The sequence below is a fragment of the Chrysemys picta genome, chromosome 21 (genome assembly GCF_011386835.1).
Source record: "Chrysemys picta bellii isolate R12L10 chromosome 21, ASM1138683v2, whole genome shotgun sequence".
NCBI classification, from domain to species: Eukaryota; Metazoa; Chordata; order Testudines; family Emydidae; genus Chrysemys; species Chrysemys picta.
In genome coordinates this window covers 10390516-10407564 of record NC_088811.1, presented here as the reverse complement: position 1 = coordinate 10407564, position 17049 = coordinate 10390516, and the positions used below count along the sequence as shown (strand labels likewise).

The window sequence follows — 17049 nt, the reverse complement described above, 5'->3', positions numbered from 1 at the left end:
CTTTGTAACAAGTTTTTAACAGTGGACGAAGTGGAGTTTGCAGAGAGGGGAGTTGTTGAGCTGCAGGACTCCAAGACACGGGGATTGGGAGAGGAGGCAAAAAAAAATTTGTTTTAATTTGTTTTAAGGGTAAATTTTATGTTTTCTGAAAATAACTTCAATAGAAAACTCTGCTGCCTTCTGAATATAATCCCCAGGTGTGGCATGCACCCTCACTCTCTTCATTAATATGTAACATGGGGAGGGCTTTTAGCTTTGCTTGAAGTAGAAATTGCACTGAAGCCTTATCTGTGGAGTCACTACCAACTGTGTGTGTGTGTGTTTCTCCTCTCCTTCATTAACACACTAGAGCTGACTGGGAAAAGGTGTGTGTGTGTGTGGGGGGGTGTTTGGTTTGTTGGATTTTCCCTGCTGACGAACTTTGACTCTGTCCAAAAAAAAACAAAAAAACCCCACCCTGAAAACTGACAGTTTTCCAGTTTTCAGCAGCCAAAAATCAAAATATTTTCAGCAACTGAAAACTACCTCTCACAAAATTATCTTCTGATGAAGAATCCAAACATTTTGAGGACAGTGGACACGTTGCCTGAAAACAATTTAATTTGTTAAAAACGCAATTTTTGCATCTGAAAAAAAACCCAACACATTTTTTCATGGAAAATTATAGACCAGCCCTAATCAGCCCGCAACTCCCATAGCAACTATACATAAAGGAGGATGAGTGTGTGTGATGCTAACTCCTAGTGTCTAAGACTTGGGCTAGTTGAGTCATAGACTCATAGACTTTAAGGTCAGACGGGACCATTATGATCATCTAGTCTGACCTGCACAACGCAGGCCACGGGATCTCACCCACCCCCTCCTGTAACAAACCCCTCACCTATGTCTGAGTTACTGAAGTCCTCAAATCGTGGTTTAAAGACCTCAAGGTGCAGAGAATCCTCCAGCAAGTGACCCGTGCCCCACGCTGCAGAGGACGGCGAAAAACCTCCAGGGCCTCTGCCAATCTGCCCTGGAGGAAAATTCCTTCCCGACCCCAAATATGGCGATCAGTTAAACCCTGAGCCTGTGGGCAAGACTCACCAGCCAGCACCCAGGAAAGAATTCTCTGTAGTAACTCAGATCCCTCCCCATCTAACATCCCATCACAGACCATTGGGCATATTTACCTGCTAATAATCAAAGATGAATTAATGGCCAAAATTAGGCTATCCCACCATACCATCCCCTCCATAAACTTATCAAGCTTAGTCTTGAAGCTAGATATGTCCCACTACTCCCCTTGGACGTCTGTTCCAGAACTTCACTCCTCTGATGGTTAGAAACCTTCGTCTAATTTCAAGACTAAACTTCCTAGAGTCAAGCAAGATCAGTGCTCTTGGTCCACTTGCCCTGAGTCCCCTTATAGCCAAATTCTGCTTCTGGCTGTACCCATGGTATCTCTCTCAAATCAATGGGGGCTCACCAGGCGTAACAGAGGGTAGAATTATTCCATACGGTCATTTCTGTTCTGTACTTCGCTGGCTGCAGTCACGGTATCTCCATCTCCTCGAAGAGTCTGTCATGCAGCCCAACTGGTCCGACTCTTAATTTCTTCCTAATGTCTAGGCTAAAGTTCTCCATCCTTAGCGTCCTCCATTCTGCTTGTTCTTTCCTCTTTGGAGACAGAGTAATTCCCTTCTTTCCTTTAGGCTGTTACCTGGATGGTATTTAGAGACTGTGTGTGTGTGTGCCTGTGTCTGTTCTGCATTCTTCTCTTCTCTTCACTGTACCTAACTGGATAAATATCCTAGATCTTGTGATTGCAGACTTCTTTTAATATGCACTTCTTGATGGCTTGTTCAGTGTTTATAATGAATACGGGACTTCCTGCTGATGGATTTTGTTTGTTCTGATTTTTTTTTTTTGGCAGCTTAGTCTTTAGCAAATTATGGCTCCATTTTAGTGGAAGTTGAACTAATTTTGTAGGATTTGTTTTTAAATTGGGGATTTTAAAATATTTTTACTCCAATTATATCAATTCCCCCCACCCACCCCCCTTTCCTTAGGATCAACTCCCAGCAATTTGCAGTGATCCCTCTGGCCAACTTTCAATGCTGAGAAAACTTCAAACCTTGGGTCATTTTTGGTGTGTGTGTGTGTGATCTTCAACATAAGCTGCTTCTATGAAACTCACAGTAGGACAGCTGCAGTTCTGAGAGTGAGGCATGTTGAGGTGGAAAATAATGGGATCAGGCCCCCAAGTGCAAAGATTCTCCGCTGTGCCCGGGTCTGCGATGGGCAAGGGCACTATGTTGAAGGAGGTTTCATTTTTATTTAGTCCATGGAATCCTACCTGTCTGCATTGGGGGAAGGAAGGGAAATGCTAGTTCACTAAGATGAACTATTTCCATGGAGGGGCTCTTCATAGCTTAACGGACTTCATATAAAACCATTCCTGGAAGGGGGAATCGTAGACTTTAAAGGTGAAAGAGCCCTAATAGGTGGCATAGGCCAGTGCTGGACTGCCCCATTGTGTATCTGCTCCTATGTCCTATCTAGTACCTACAATCCCTCTCCAATGAGACTCTAAATCTATCTGTATACACACCTAGTAACTGGAAAGAGCAGGGTGGGTTCAAGCCCTTGCATTGAAAAACCAGAGAGGAAATCTTTTGGTTGCAATTTTCATAGACATTCTAAAAGCGAAACAAGCCTGAAATTCACACTCATGGAAACTGCACTTGGTTCCCCCTCTTTCAGCTCCCCAACTCTCTCCTTATCTCTGGACTGGAGAAGTCGGGGGGGGGGGGGAGGATGTCCCACAACCTTGGCAATCCCTCTCTTTTGCCCTTGAAGTTCTGAGCACCAGTAGTTCTCAAGCTGCCTTTCCCCTGCGCTCACACACGCTTGCACTCCCCACGAGGTTGCATTCCCCTTTAAAAGTCCCAGCACATGCTGATCTGCGGAGCTCCTGCAGGCTGTGTTGCGGCACTGGGGAACTCTGCTGAGCTGTGCAGTTTGAGCTGCCAGAGATCCCGAACAATGTCATTGTGATCAGAAGGCACTGCAGCACTCAACTTTCCCTGGCGCTCTCCTCTTCGCTCTCCTTCACCGCCAGCTTTCCCAGGGCACAAGGCAGGCAGAGCAAAGCAAGTAAGTGCTACAGCCCCTTGGTAAACTCCTGCTTCCCTTGAATCCTGGCCACAGGTCTAGATATTCCAGGGTTTAGCTCTCTCATTCCTATGGAGCCTGGTGCCTGTGCTTTAATCTCTCTGTGGTCACTGAGAATGAATGTCAGGCATCAGCTCCACCAGCAAACTGTTCTAGTGAACTTCGGTGCAGTCTAGCCAGTTGACAGCAAAGGCTTCCAAATTCTCTCCATTTTGGCAAAGAAGATGACGGTGCACAGAAGTCTTATTCACTGGTGATGCATTGGAAGGTACCTTTCTCCCGCTAGGCGCACACAGCGCGGTATGGGTCACCTCTGTGAAGTTTAAATGCTTCTTTTTAAATGATCAGTGTCTTAATGTCATTACAACCTAGGTACCTATCGCTGGGACTGGTTCTGAACAAGCCTCTGTCCCTTTGCAAGTCATAGTCAGAGGGAATCGGCAGAGAGAGCAGCTGCAGAGAGGGTTGGTGTCCAAATACGTTGTGGCCCCTGACCACTCCAGTGGGATTTTTATTTATTGCTGCTTAAAATCTCATGGTTGGGTGTTTTTTACATCGATGTAATTTAATATATTTGGATGGATTTGACGGGCCAGACCCTGTGCTCCGTTACACAGCTGTGCAAACGCCGAGTAACTCAGTTGAAGTCACTGGAGTTGCACCGCTCTGAGAGCAGAATCCAGCCTAGCGGCCTTGTTAATAAAGAAAAGTAAATGTGACCATCCCTTGCTATGGAGGAGGGGGAAATATCAGCCGTCTGAGAGAGCAGAGGGGAAGGCGACTGCAGCTGTGTGTCTGAAGGGCTCTTTATTAATTAGCCGTGTGTGCTGCAATTGCTTTTCGTGACCATGAATGAGGGGAAGGGTGCTCGGCGCCGAAGGATCTTCCCTCCACCTCTTCACTATGGGAGCAAAATGAGTGGGAGAAGAAAAGAGTGTTGTTGAGTGTGGGAGGAGGGAATCCTGTGGAACCTGACGGATCAATTGCTCACGTGCAGGTCTGAAACTCGGGTTCCCTGCACTGTTGGTTTGGTGATGTCATCGCTGCAGTATGTCTTGGCAGTTTGCTTTTTCCAGTTACTAAAGCCTCCAATGTGAGTGCACAGTTTGTGGGTTTACGCTCCTTTTCCTGGAGAAATCCCTGCATTCTCCCTGGCACGGGGGTCTTTAAACAAAATGGATCAAATTCAACCCTGGTGCAACTCATCTGAAGTCAGTACGTTCCCATGCAATACATTTCAATGCCATTGAAGTCAGTGGTGTTGCACTGAGGAGGAATTTGGCCCTCTTTTAATGCAGAATGATCTATACCTACCTCTGTCTGCAGGCTGTGTTCTCCTTGTAGCTGTGGGAGGCCATCTGTGGTACCTAGCTTTAGGACATTGAAGAGTGATTGGTCTCTCTCTTTCTCTCTCTCTCTCTCTCTCCTGTAACCGGGCAGGATTAGGAAGTGGCTTCACTTGGGCTTGTCTGGGCTTGTTCAGGCCTCAGCCTGCCTCTGTCGGTGATCAGAAGGATCAGGGTGGCTCTAAAGGAAACTTGCCTCATATAGCTTTGCAGCCACTGTGCTGGGCTGGGAGCTTCGGAAAAGCCAGTCACAGAAATCTACTGCCCTTCTGCTTGATCCTCTGTGCAGGTAAAGAATGTGTGTGTGTGTGTGTGTGTGTGTGTGTGTGTGTGTGTGTGTGTGTGTGTGTGTGTAAAGGAGGGTTTACGTGGCTGCTGATGTAGCACATGCATGTCTGCACATATAACATACTCTGTGTACATGCGTGCATACAGTATGTACTGCGTGCGGTGGGGACTGCATGAAGTCTTGACTGAAATGGACCGACAGAAATGGTCTAGGGTCTGTAAGCCACCTGGGAAGAGTTTAGACAGTAACGCTCTTCAGTCCATCCCGACTACAGGATTAGGGAACCCCCTTCTGGGATCCTACCCTCCTTCCTGCCCCTTCACCTTCCCCAGATCCCCTACTTCCAATCTCGAAGGTCAGCGAGGGGTCTGCGTGAAAGCACACGGGGAGGGATGATGGGGAGTCGCAGAGGAAAGGGGCTCAGTGGTGGGCAGAGGGACATCCCCAGAGGTGCCAGTGGCAGGAGGGAAACTGCGATACATCCCCGTTTTTTAGAAGGGGTCGAAGCAGTTCTGTCTGCAGGGAGGAGAATCTGAACGTTCCTTGGGGCTGCCTGAGTTTGGCAGGAGAGAGGGGACTCTCGTGGCGTTCGTGCTCTTGCTTTCTGCTTCTGGGATCTGAGGGCATTGTGATTTTTATGGAGGGTTTGCTCCTGGTGTCGCTGGCCCCATGGCTGCTTTTATGAACTGTCTTTATCTGGGGATGTGTCATGTCCGGAACAAGGAGCTACATTCTACCCCGCGGACTTTTCAGCAGCTCTCTCTCCCTCCCTGCTTTGCTTTTCCTAGCAGCGGTACCTGCTCCATCAGCTTGCCCCGATATTTCTTTGGAAGCTGAATCTCTGGGAATAATCGTGTCCGTGCCTTGTGATCCGATGCCACTTGTGACTAAATGCTGACGTCCCTGTCATTCTGAGCCCTGGCTAGCTGAAACCTTCCAATATCGGTCACGCCCTGTATGGCCTACCTGTTTATCCCAAGGTTTCAGGTGTCTATGCAAACCTCCAGTGGGATTCTGTGGTATCTAGGTGGCTATTAGATGACATAGGAGATGAGTGCGCATAGGAAAGGCTTAGAGCAGACAAGAATTCAAAAGACATCAGGACCCATTTCAGACCAGATGCAAGAGAGCGTCACTCTGTTGAAACCAACTGGAGTTACCTCAGTGCTGCATGGGCTCTGAATGCTCATTAGATGCTAATTCAGACTCTTTTCCTGGCCTCTCTCTGAGTTGTTCCATTGGACCCAAAACCCATTGGAGCTGATTGTGCAGATATTTCTGCAGAGGGTCCTTCCTCTGGGATTTGGGAGGCATCTCCAGTACCACCCTCTGCCTAAGTTCTTATAATGCTGATCCTGGCACTGCCCAAAAAACCTGCTTTATTCATCTTATTAAAGATCTCTTGGGGGATCCTTTTGCTATTTCTTCCCCCCCATGCTGTTATTTCTAATGTTGGATCTAAAATCTGTTTCTCCTGAAGTAAACGGTTTCACCCCTTCCCTCCATGTCACTTGTACCTGCACAAACTGGTTTGTTATTGTAGGGTTTCTCTGCGGTGTTGTACTATACACACTGGTGGGTTTGTGAGGTTTCTCCCAGAGGCAGGCCAATCTGGATGTAGGTTTATTGTAGAGCTGATCCCTGTTTGTAGGGGGAGGAGTGAGGTAGGTTGGGGTTTGTTTGTTTTTGTTGGTGGTTTGGTTTGGTTTGGTTTGGGTAAATTTGTTTGGTTTGGTATGTGTAAAATTGGTTTGGGTAAATAAAAGGAGAAAAAAATTCACTGAAACACTTATTTCCTGCCTTTGTAAAACATGCTTCACACTCAGCATATGTAGTTTTCCCTCCCAGTGGCTGGGTTGCTAGAGGATAATGACCTACTACTGTTTTTGGTAGCAGTAGAGTAGAGGTCAGTGCTGTGCTGAAGATCCCAGCTTCAAGCCCTGTTGCTGACCCATGTGAACCAAGGGTTGTTCCACTTGCCCAAATGGACACCTTTGCAGACAGGTGGAAGGAGTTTAATGGGGGCCTTGCAGCCTTTTCATTCCTACTGATGGTGCTAGGCAGTGTAATTATAGCCGCGTTGGTCCCAGGATATTAGAAAGATAAGGTGGGTGAGGTACTGTATTTTACTGGACCAACTTCTGGCGACAGCCACCCTGCATACCACCATGGAAGATATCGCCTGGAGCTGTCTGAAATGGAAACTCCACCCCATGAAGAAAAAGGAAGCAAAACTTAACAGCGACATCGACTTCCTGAGCAAATACAAGAAACAAATGCAAGAAACATCATCCTCCGAGAACTCACCATCTATACCCCTCACAGAAGTTGGTCTAAGAAGAGATATTACCAGGCCTGGTGACAGCAATTCCAGGCCTCAGGGCAGAACAGTCAATGGGCCCCCTAGAAAGGGATGTGCCCGTCCAGCTGCCTTCGCCGCCACCGATACCACCCCGCATGCGCCTAGGAGCCAGGGCCAGATTAACCTTTTGTGGACCCGGCGCCAAACGTATTTGTGGGCCCCCATGGGAGCAATGGAGCATGGTGCAGGGAGGTCAGTACCCAGAGTGAGGGGCTGGCCAGGGGCAATGGGGCATGGCATGGCATGGAGGGGGCGGCCCCAATCTGGCCAGCCCAGTGTGAGGGCACTGTTTACAAACTGGCAGCTGCCAAGCGCATACTGGCCCGCCCAGCCCTGTGCTGCCAGAGTGCCCCTTCCCCGCTGGGGTAGGCCCATGCCACGCCACACAGCCCCCCACACACTCCCAGCTAACACCTCCCTATGCCCAGCATTCCCCGGACCTGCTATGCCGAGCGCCCTTCCGCCACCCACAGCCCCATCACAACTGCCCAGTGCCCTACACACCACCGTCCCTGCCCAGCACTCCCCCCGCCCACAGCCCCACCAAAACTGTCCAGCACCCCACACAGACCCCCCCACTGCCCAGCACCCCAACACACACAGATCTCCCCCACCCTGCACTACTGAATGCCCTTCCCCACAGCCCCACCACTATAACTACACACAGACCCCCCCCATTGCTCAGCACCCCAACACACACTGATCTCCCCCACCCTGTACTATCCAATGCCCTTCCCCACAGCCCCACCACTACAACTACACACAGATCCCCCCTCCCACTGCCCAGCACCCCAACACACACAGGCTGCCTCCACTGCCCAGCACCCCCTCACAGACCCCCCCAGAGACCCACTCCCCCATGCCCTGCCCCCTGGCCACACTTACCGGCCCTGCTGAGCCAGTGCAGAGCAGGGGTCCCCCCTCCCAGCACAGTCCTACGGGCAGAACACCTGAAGCTTGGGAGCACAGAGCGGTCCCATCCCCCAGAGCCCCACCCAGCCCTACCTGCCTGGTGCTGGTGCCCGCGGTGGAGAGGAGGCATTTCCTTGCAGGAGTGGGGCAGCCACTGACTTCCCTGGCCCGCCACTTCTGCAGAGAGGGCCCTGCGGCCTGCCTGGGCGATTTAAAAGGGCCTGGGGCTCCCGGCTGCCGCTACCGTGGCAGCGGCTGGGACCCCCCAGGCCCTTTTAAATCACCCAGGCCCCTGGGCAATTGCCCCCTTCCCCCCACTCTTTGGGTGGGCCTGGATATTACCTCACCCACCTTGTCTCTCTAGGTGTAGTGCTGTCAGTGAGTGTGGTGTTGGGCAAATATAGCACAGCTCTTTTCCCCGAGGAGTTTATGATCTACAGGTATTTGCAATGCAGCCCATAGCTGAGTGGTGAGAAGGCATTAATAACAATACTGTGTAGGCTCCGAGAGCATCCTTGAACCTGTAGAACTCCAAGTGCTTTTTGAAGTTGGGGTTGGGCTGGTCTAGGCATTTGGGACAGTCTGAAAGGCTGCCTGCTGCAAGCTACCACGGGAAAAGGAAGCAGTTAGATGGCAAACGGAGACACTGGGGTGGGACTATATATGGAGATATACCGATCTCCTAGAACTGGAAGGGACCCTGAAAGGTCATTGAGTCCAGTCCCCTGCCTTCACTAGCATGACCAAGTACTGATTTTGCCCCAGATCCCTAAGTGGCCCCCTCAAAGATTGAACTCACAACCCTGGGTTTAGCAGGCCCCCCTAAGAGGGGGGGGGGAGAGAGAGAGAACTAGTTTGGTGTGTGTGATCGATCGATCGATCCTGGATCAGAATGTCTCTGGGGATGGGGTCAGAGTTTTGGTTCAGGTCTGTCTCTACCCAAATTCAATCAGAAAACATAGTCTTTCTAAAGAGGCTACTGATTCCAAGTATGTGCAGGGACCAAGAGGCAAAAGACTCTGGTTTTGGTAACACAAGGCCTGATTACTACTATTTCCCTCACCCATCCAGAAGGACTGAGTACCTGCAGCTCCCACTGACTTCAGGAGTTCCGAGTGCTCAGCGCTTCTGGAATGTGAGGCGTCTGATCTATTTCTTAATGCAGGTAAAAAGTTATTTGACTATGAAATGACTATGGAATGCCTGGGCACAGAGAATAGCAGGGGAGAGGTGAACTTTGAGAGTCCTTGCCGCAGTCATTTACAGAGCCAAATTCAACAGTGATTTCAGTGAAGTTACATGAGGGATACTTGGGTCTGTCCTGACTCCAGATTAAAATTCCCTTAAACTAGTTTGGTGTTTGTGTGTTTTTTTTTTTTTTTTTTAATATTCCTCTGATCCCCACACAAAAAAAAACCCCTTTGTGACAATAACCTCGATCTAGGGAGAATTTCAGATACAGGGTCAGCTCTTGTGACAGTCACTAACTGTGGAAATAGCACAGGCAGACAAGTTAATACCTGATACAAGGCTTTATGAATAAGCCATTGCTGTTGTGAATAAACTATTGTATCAGGTGTTCCCTTGCTATCTGTTGTCAGGCATTGTGTATTACTGGAGTGTGGCCAAGCTGATAACACAGGTGAGATAATTTGTGGCTTTAATGGCATTAATGAGAAAGGGAAACAATGAAACTGCTCCCTCTACTCCTTTAAAAGGAGTGGGGGGGAAATGTAACCTCTTACGAAAGTTACCTGTATACCCCTCTGAACCCGAATCACCTCTCCTTCGGCTCTTGAAGCGTGGGAGATGGGGGAATTGCCACATCCTCAAACGAAGTGCAGAAAGGACCTTGGTTTTAACATTCGTTCAAAAGATCCTGACCCCGGAACCTATAAGGGACTCTGTTTTATCTTCTGACGAAGCTGATGGGCTGAGTTGCACCTGGTGGGATTTGAACCTGTTTTATGGGAAGTCTAGATCTTGCAAGTTGAGGGTAAAATTTTCAAGGGCTCCTTTCAAGGGCTGACTTAGGAGACAAAGTCCCATTTTCAAAGTGACTTAGACATTTTAGGAGCCAGTGTCTTAGTGAAAGGCAATGGGATTCCATCTCCTAAATCCCTTTGGTGCTCTTGCAAATGTTACCCTGACCACTTAGGGTGGGATTTTCCAGAGCGTCTGTTCTGTAGGTTCTTATATTGCTGTCATCGCCATGGTATCTGAGTGCCTCGTGTTCCTTGAGGGCTTTTGAAAAATCTCACCTGTATCCTCCCCCTGGAGGCAATGCTGTCATCCCAAGAAGTGCAGCTGGAATGTTCTGCACACAGAAGGATTTTCAACTCTTTAAAAAAGAAATACAAATTTGTTCTTTCTGCTGCTCCTCAGAACGCAGAGCCGTGATGCGATGCTACAACATCCCTCGCCATGTGCATAACTCCTTGCAGGGCTGTTGGCTCTTCGGCCAGTATGTCCATTATGGCGAGGACCTAGTAACATCTCTGAGTCCATTTTGCAGGAAAGTTAGTATAAAGTACCAATGTTTTGGAGGCAGGATAACAGTGCCCTACTGGTGACTAGTACAGCCTGTCTCCTAGAGGGAAAGGCAGGAGAATTAAAAACACATGGACCATTGTCTTGTTTCCTAGGAGGGATCCTTAGCTGAAGGGGTTTATGGAGCTGGGTGGCTTTAAGCTGAGACATATATTTTTGCACCTGAACATACTGTAGCAGCAGAGGTCAGCTGTCAAGATGATGACCCAGCTTATTTAAAGCAGCCTTGTCCCTGAAACAAGGATCCCTTATGCTGATGAGAACAGGAGATGGTGGTAAGAGGAAACAGGTGAAGTCCAGTTATGAGAGAGAAACTGGCTAAGTTCTGCTGAATGGTACCCTGCCAAATACGTTGTTTGGGGTTGCTCTCTGCTCTGTGATACTCTCTTTACAGACATTCTCCCCGATTGGGGGTCAGTATTAACCCTGTATTTTAGAGATAAGGACACTGAGATACAAAGGGCTTGTGCCTTGCCTAAGATCATAGGGTGAACTAGTGGCATAGCTGCAAATAGAAAGCCAATAGTCCCCCCAACCTTGCTGCACCCGCAACATAACCCTGCTGATTTTATCATTGTAAAGGATAATGCTGCTGAGGTTTCTCCCTCTTCCCACCGCAGGGCCAGCAGGGCTGCTTTCATTTTATTAGCCCTTGATATTCACCTTGCAGTACCTGCAATGACACTAATATACCTTTAGGGCACGCCCCTTTTCTCCCCACCCCTGCAGCCATCTGTGTCCCAGATAATCCCTACCTGATGCTGGTAGTGCTGCAAAATCCAGGCAGTATCGATCCAAGCATCCACCCAAGAGGGCTGTTGGCTGCAGGAGGGCAGTGTCTGTTCAGCAGAGGGAAGGGCACGGATAGAGATGAGAGCAAGAGGAGAGTACTGCTGGGGAGCATTCGCAGGGCGACCTCTCCAGCTAGTCCTGAGGCAGCACCCCAACCTCTTCACGAGGCTGTCTCCCCACAGGGTGTATCCTACACTGCCCTGCGCAGGCTGGAAACCCTGCTCCTCATAACTGCCTACGTGCTTCTAGCCACAGTGCATGACTGGCACCTGCCAGCAGCGAGCGCGTGACTTCCCCATTCCAGAGCAGGACCCTGTGGTGGGCGAGGACCATGCACTTGGAGCGTCCGAAGGTCTTTTTGTGATGGCGAGTGGTTGGCCACGTAGGCTTGCGGGCAGCAGGCCAGGTGGTTTTGAATACAATCCGTCCAAAGGTAAGGGTGGGGAAGCAAAACAGGTGAAAGGCTCCTATTTGGCCATATCTGCCTCTAGGTTGCTTCTCCATGATGGATGGAGGAGTCAGGACTCCAGTTAGCCAGGAACGTGCTGTTCTGGGTCTTGGTGGAAGAGGAGGGTGGGTCCTGCATGGGCCCCTGGAGGTGTAGCTACAGCCTAAGCTTAACCAGTGGCCGCGTACAAAGCTGCTCTGACCAATGGAGTGTTTGCGGTGGGTCAGCCTGGTGGCCCTCCAGCTCAGCGCCGCCAGCATGAGTCAGCAAGGGCTGTAGTTGGCCAGTCTATTGACTCAAACCCTAGGCTGGGCGACTTTATCAGTGCTGCACGGCCAAACCCGGAGTTCTAGCCGCGAAGCTCCCGGGCAGAGGTGGGGGCCGCTGTAGCCAACGCTGACAGCTATTGACTCTGGGTTATTGCCTGATGCTATCTCTAGCAGACTGCTGGGTTAATAAGTCACGGGTGCTTTAGGTGGGGCTTCAAGCCCTCTGGAAAATGTGCAGTGGCCTGGACTCTTCCCAGGCCTCTCCTGGGATTCTGAGTCACAGCAGGACCGCCAAGCGGACGGGAGTCCAGCTGCACACTTGGCAGTCAGCAAGGGATCTAGAGCCCAGCCAGCTAGGAGAAGAGATGACCCTGCTTCCAGGAGAGAGGGCAGTATTACACTGGCTGGGGGAGTATTTGCTTTGCAGCTTTACTTTGCATGGGCATCACCAACAAGCCCTTGCCCTGCTGGCATTGGGTCTCTTCGTGCCCCAGAACAAGAAGGTGTCTGTGCCTGGGGTCAGTGGGCATTGTATACACAGACACTAGAGTGAAAGTGTGTGCAAGTGCTCTGCTTATGGGCCTCCTGGCTTTCAGTCCTGGCCACCTGACTCCTATCCACCCTCCCAGGGACTTCATTGCTTTCCGTGGCAGATCTCGTGAAATAGCTTCATTGCCCTGCGCCACCCCCATCCTCTCCTAAAGTCAGGTTCCGGCCATTACAAATAGGGCCGTTTGGAGTGGCGAGCCTAGGACTGGAAGGCTCTGTATCCCTCTGCCAGCCTCCTGCACCGTCTAGTCCTCCTCAGACAGGCCGACTTCAGCAATTTCAGATTGCTGGGACCCTGGGACAAGGCCTGCAGTGAAGGCACAAAGGGCAGGGATCTGGGCTGGCCCAGATATGCTGACAAGTGTGTGCTAGGTCACCCCGTTCCATCGTAAGGGTACTCCAGTGGTGGGCCCCACCTCCCTGCGTAAGGGGAAGGGGGAGCAGCAGCCGTGATGCCACAAGTGTCATTTTGAGTCGTGAGTTTGGTCCCCTTGTTCCCGGTGCTATTAGGACTGGAATTAAGTGCAGACCCATGGCGCTCCTGGGGCAGGAGAGGAAAGAGAGACTGGTTGCCTTGGCCCCTCGTGGCCAGACAGAGCAGGGGAAGGATGCTCGGGAATAATCTCATTCCTGTGGGTGGAGCTGAAGTTCTCTCTGCCAGAGACTCTGGTACTGGGGTTGTGGCCTGTCAAACCAGGGGAATGACCCTCAGCAGGCTGGGGATGGAAGCGGGGAATGCAGATGTTATGCAAGCGAGAGGGGAAAACCTCCCAGCCTCACCCTGTGTGCTCTGTTCTGTAACGAGGGCACCCCATGGACTCGAGGCTGGTTCTTATCTTCTGCACGTTCGCTTCCTTGTCTGCCTGCCCGTGTGCCCCGTGCCCACAGTGCAGGTTGAGCCAGTCCAGAGAACACCGCAGGGCGAGGCTCCGTTTACTCTCTGATTCAGCGAAGGGGCTGGAGCAGCAGGGGAAGTGAAGTTGTGTGTAGCTGGGGAATGTGTGTGCGCAGCTGGCTCCATCGACTCCCTGCCCTGCTGACTGGAAGCTGGCACTAACACTGCTGCACTCCCATAGGCTGCTGGCCCAAGCTCTGTCTCTTCGCCTCAGCAACACAGATACTTGCTGACCTGCTGTGACTGCCAGGCCCTGGAGTACGCTGGGTGTTGGGTCACTAGGGCTCTTGCTCTGTGGACTGAAGGAGGTGACTGGGGGATTCCAAGTGCCGGAGGGTCTCGGCTTTCTCAGGATAATGCAACTCACAGAGATAATTTTATTTTGTAGTCTGTTTTATCAGGTTTTCTGTGTCCAAAACCATTTGCTTTGTTTGGATTGACTTTAAATCTTGGCTCCCCCCTCCCCACTCTCCTGGATAATACCTGGCATGTCCATAGTGCTTTCACTTCCTAAGCATTTTATAAAGGTTCATTATTTAACCAAGCTTCGTTTCCCCACATGGCGTAGGCCGCGATCGTTGCTCTCATTTAGACAGGTGGGGAAACTGAGGCAGAGACCGGTGAAACAACTTGCCCAAGGTCTCAGGGAGTGAGCGAAGGAGCTGGGAGTTCCTATGCTTGGTACATTAGACCCCACGGTCGCTGGAGTGCTTTCATGAAAGGTGTGTAGGGAGACATCTGATGTGGGGTTAAAGACCAGTGTCTCTTTAGCAGAGTTCAGGAGTGGATTAAAGTGGTGGAAATAGCATATCATGGCAGTTCTCTTAGTTAAGTCACACAAGTGAAAGACAAATTAAACAGTCCCCGAAAATGATAAATCAGCTGTTTGTCTTAATACCATGGGATTGTGTGAGTTTTCCAAAGCCTATTGAGGTCAATGGGAGTCTTTCCCCGTTGACTTCAGTGCAGTTTGAATCAGGGTCTTAGTTCCAGCCCTGGCAAACGAAGGCCCAATCCTATCCACAGAACAGATGCAGCAGTGCAAGCGTCCCTCTCCCCCACTACATGCCTGCCCTATATTTCCTCAGCCCTGACCTAGAGGGACCCCATTTCTGGGGTGGATGGGTAGCTGATTATCCATGGCCCATTCCTGCCGTGTCCCCTCTGCCAGTTAGTTCCCATTGTGTTGGCAGAGACGTGGCATCTGGGAAATGGGCTGAGAGGACGCTACATTTCTGTTGTCTCGGTGCTTGTATAAACGCCAACATTTTGCCAAAACATTTCTCTGTACTGTGTCACTGTGTGGATACGTTGCTGATATTTTGCAGATAACTGTGACTCCCATTCTGCAAAATACTTAAGCACACACTAAAGTGCTTCGCTGAATAAGGCTGGACTTAAGGATGTGCTTGGCTAAAGCCAGGCCTGAAAGCTGATGTACTTGGTCAGGAATCCTTGTGTGTGGGTGGCATCACACGCCGACCTTGGGGTGAGACGATGCGTGGTAGCTTTGAGCTGTCTTGGAAGGTGGCACCTCGGTAATAATAATAATGCAATGCCACAAATGTGCCAGGCACTCCTTGGGCAAATAAGCTCATACAACCACCCTGAAGAGCTTGCAATCTAAGGCCTGACACATGAGAGATTCCAAATAGTGGAGGTGAGATGGGAGAGAGGTGTGAGGGGGCAGCGGGAGGGAGGTCTGTGCGACACTGTGGCAACAAGCTCCCACAGCTGCGCTGGTTAGTAATCGTGTGTCTTGAGGGATTTTGTTAAATGTAAGATTGTTATCAAGTACGGAAGATCAGGGTTCATGGGCCTCCTGGAAGAAATGAGGTGGGTTCGTTTGTTTTAAGGAGATGCTTGGAAGAAAGGGTGGAAGCATGTTGGATTTGCTATCTCCTATAGAGTGGGATTCCAGGCACGGGGTCTGCCTCATGGAAGAAGGCACAGATTTGAAGGTGGAAGCAGGGGGATTGCTAGCGTATGGAGGAAGCAGTGATAGAAAATAGATTTCTCCCCTAGAGTTGCTGATATGCCTGTAAAATCCATGGCCTTCTCTTGCTCTGATCCAGGAATGTGAAGTTGTCTAGACCAGTGATCGCAGAGGTACTGGTGGGAATTAGTGGCTCTTTACAGAGGATGCTTTCAGGGCTATGTATGCAGTGCATTCTAAGTGTACAGCTCCTCTTCATAAGGGAAGGAGGCATCTAATCTAGCTAGTCTGTTTTAGCACTCCCTAATGATACCCTTTAATATGTACCCTGGGGTGGATGGCAATAATGGGAAAGACAAATCCATGCAGTTCGTCGAGCAGTCCCATTGATTAGTCTTCACTGCTGAGTTAACCTGGGTGATAGGCATTTGGGTCTGAGCCCAGGTTGGCCTAGCTTGGGTGTGAGCAGCCACACTGCAAAACCATACTCAAGTTACTGGGTCCACACTGCTGCTGCACCCACCTGTCTAAGGAGCTAAGGGGCATATTTTCTGGGGCATATTACATGGTTCTTAGCACTGCAGTAAGCTGAGCCGCTCTAGGACTCTCTCCCAGTAAATTGTGGGGAAACTTGTCTGTCCTCGTGGGTACTAGTGGGGGGAACAGTGGGAAGGCACTGGAGGACTATCAGCACTTGTGTGGTTTAGCCTGTGTCCTCACTGCGAAGCACCTGGGTTACAAGCCCGAGTGCAAGCAGCACTTGGGCTTAGTCTGTAGACCCAGATGGTTCAGCTTGCCCGGCTATAAAGCCCCAGCCCACCCACCCAGGCAAGAGCCTAGGTTAACTGCAATGAAGACTAGCCTGGTCAGCAGTAAAACGGCTCTGTCCTCTACTGAATCTCCGGCTGCTGCATTGGGCCTGTTGCCTCCCATCCAAGGTGGATTCAGCCAGGATTGGGTGCCTGGGCCTGGTTGCTGTGGTGTGGGGATAACAATGGCCCAAGAACGTGTCGGGGGCGGGGGGGGAGGAACCAGTGCTCCCTCCATGCCTTCGAGGGGAGGGGGCTGAGAGAGGGAGATCAAGGTGCTCTTGGGGGTTGCCAGAAGAGTTAGTGTAGGGGCCTACTCTCCTAGTGTCACTGTGGCCCAGCTGCCTAAATGTGGGCACTGACTCTGGCTGCCTGGAGGACAGCGGTGCTCTTCCAATGCTGCCTCGCTTTTCCCCAGGGGAACGCTCCGCTGCTTTGTAACGGTGACCCCTGTGCAGAGAGAGCCAGCGGCGTCTGCGCATCGCTCCAGTCCCTCTCTCCGGGCTTCAGCCAGTTTGAAATAGCGCCCGAGGCTGGCCCTGTGCCCAGGGCTGAACTTCACCTGACGTGGTCTGACTGCAAGGTGGGGATGGGAGGCAGGCCGGCAGCGAGAGAGGAACTGGAGTCCTTCCTGGTCTTCAACCTGCCGCTGCGGGTATGATCAGCGCGTGAGAGCAGGCGCGCCTGGGGCTGCCCTTTGCTCAGATCTCTCTCTCTGTTCCTCCTTCCCCTCTCCCAC

General features: G+C 50.7%; 2 long non-coding RNA genes across 3 annotated transcripts in view; one reads left to right on the top strand and one right to left on the bottom strand.

The window, feature by feature from the left end:
- Nucleotides 1-2946: 2946 nt before the first annotated feature.
- LOC135976954 (uncharacterized) overlaps nt 2947-17049 on the top strand; it is a 22403-nt gene continuing 8300 nt past the window's right edge. The window contains exons 1-2 of one of the 2 annotated variants that reach the window (XR_010594231.1): nt 2947-3135; nt 4594-4788. This is a non-coding gene — a long non-coding RNA (uncharacterized LOC135976954). The remainder of the gene's footprint in view (nt 3136-4593; nt 4789-17049) is intronic. The other variant, XR_010594232.1, reaches the window with a different exon arrangement.
- Nucleotides 9706-12253, bottom strand: LOC135976955 (uncharacterized). Its single transcript, XR_010594233.1, has 2 exons — nt 11368-12253; nt 9706-10652 (listed from the first exon to the last, which is right to left on the bottom strand). It is a non-coding gene; the product is annotated as an uncharacterized LOC135976955 (long non-coding RNA).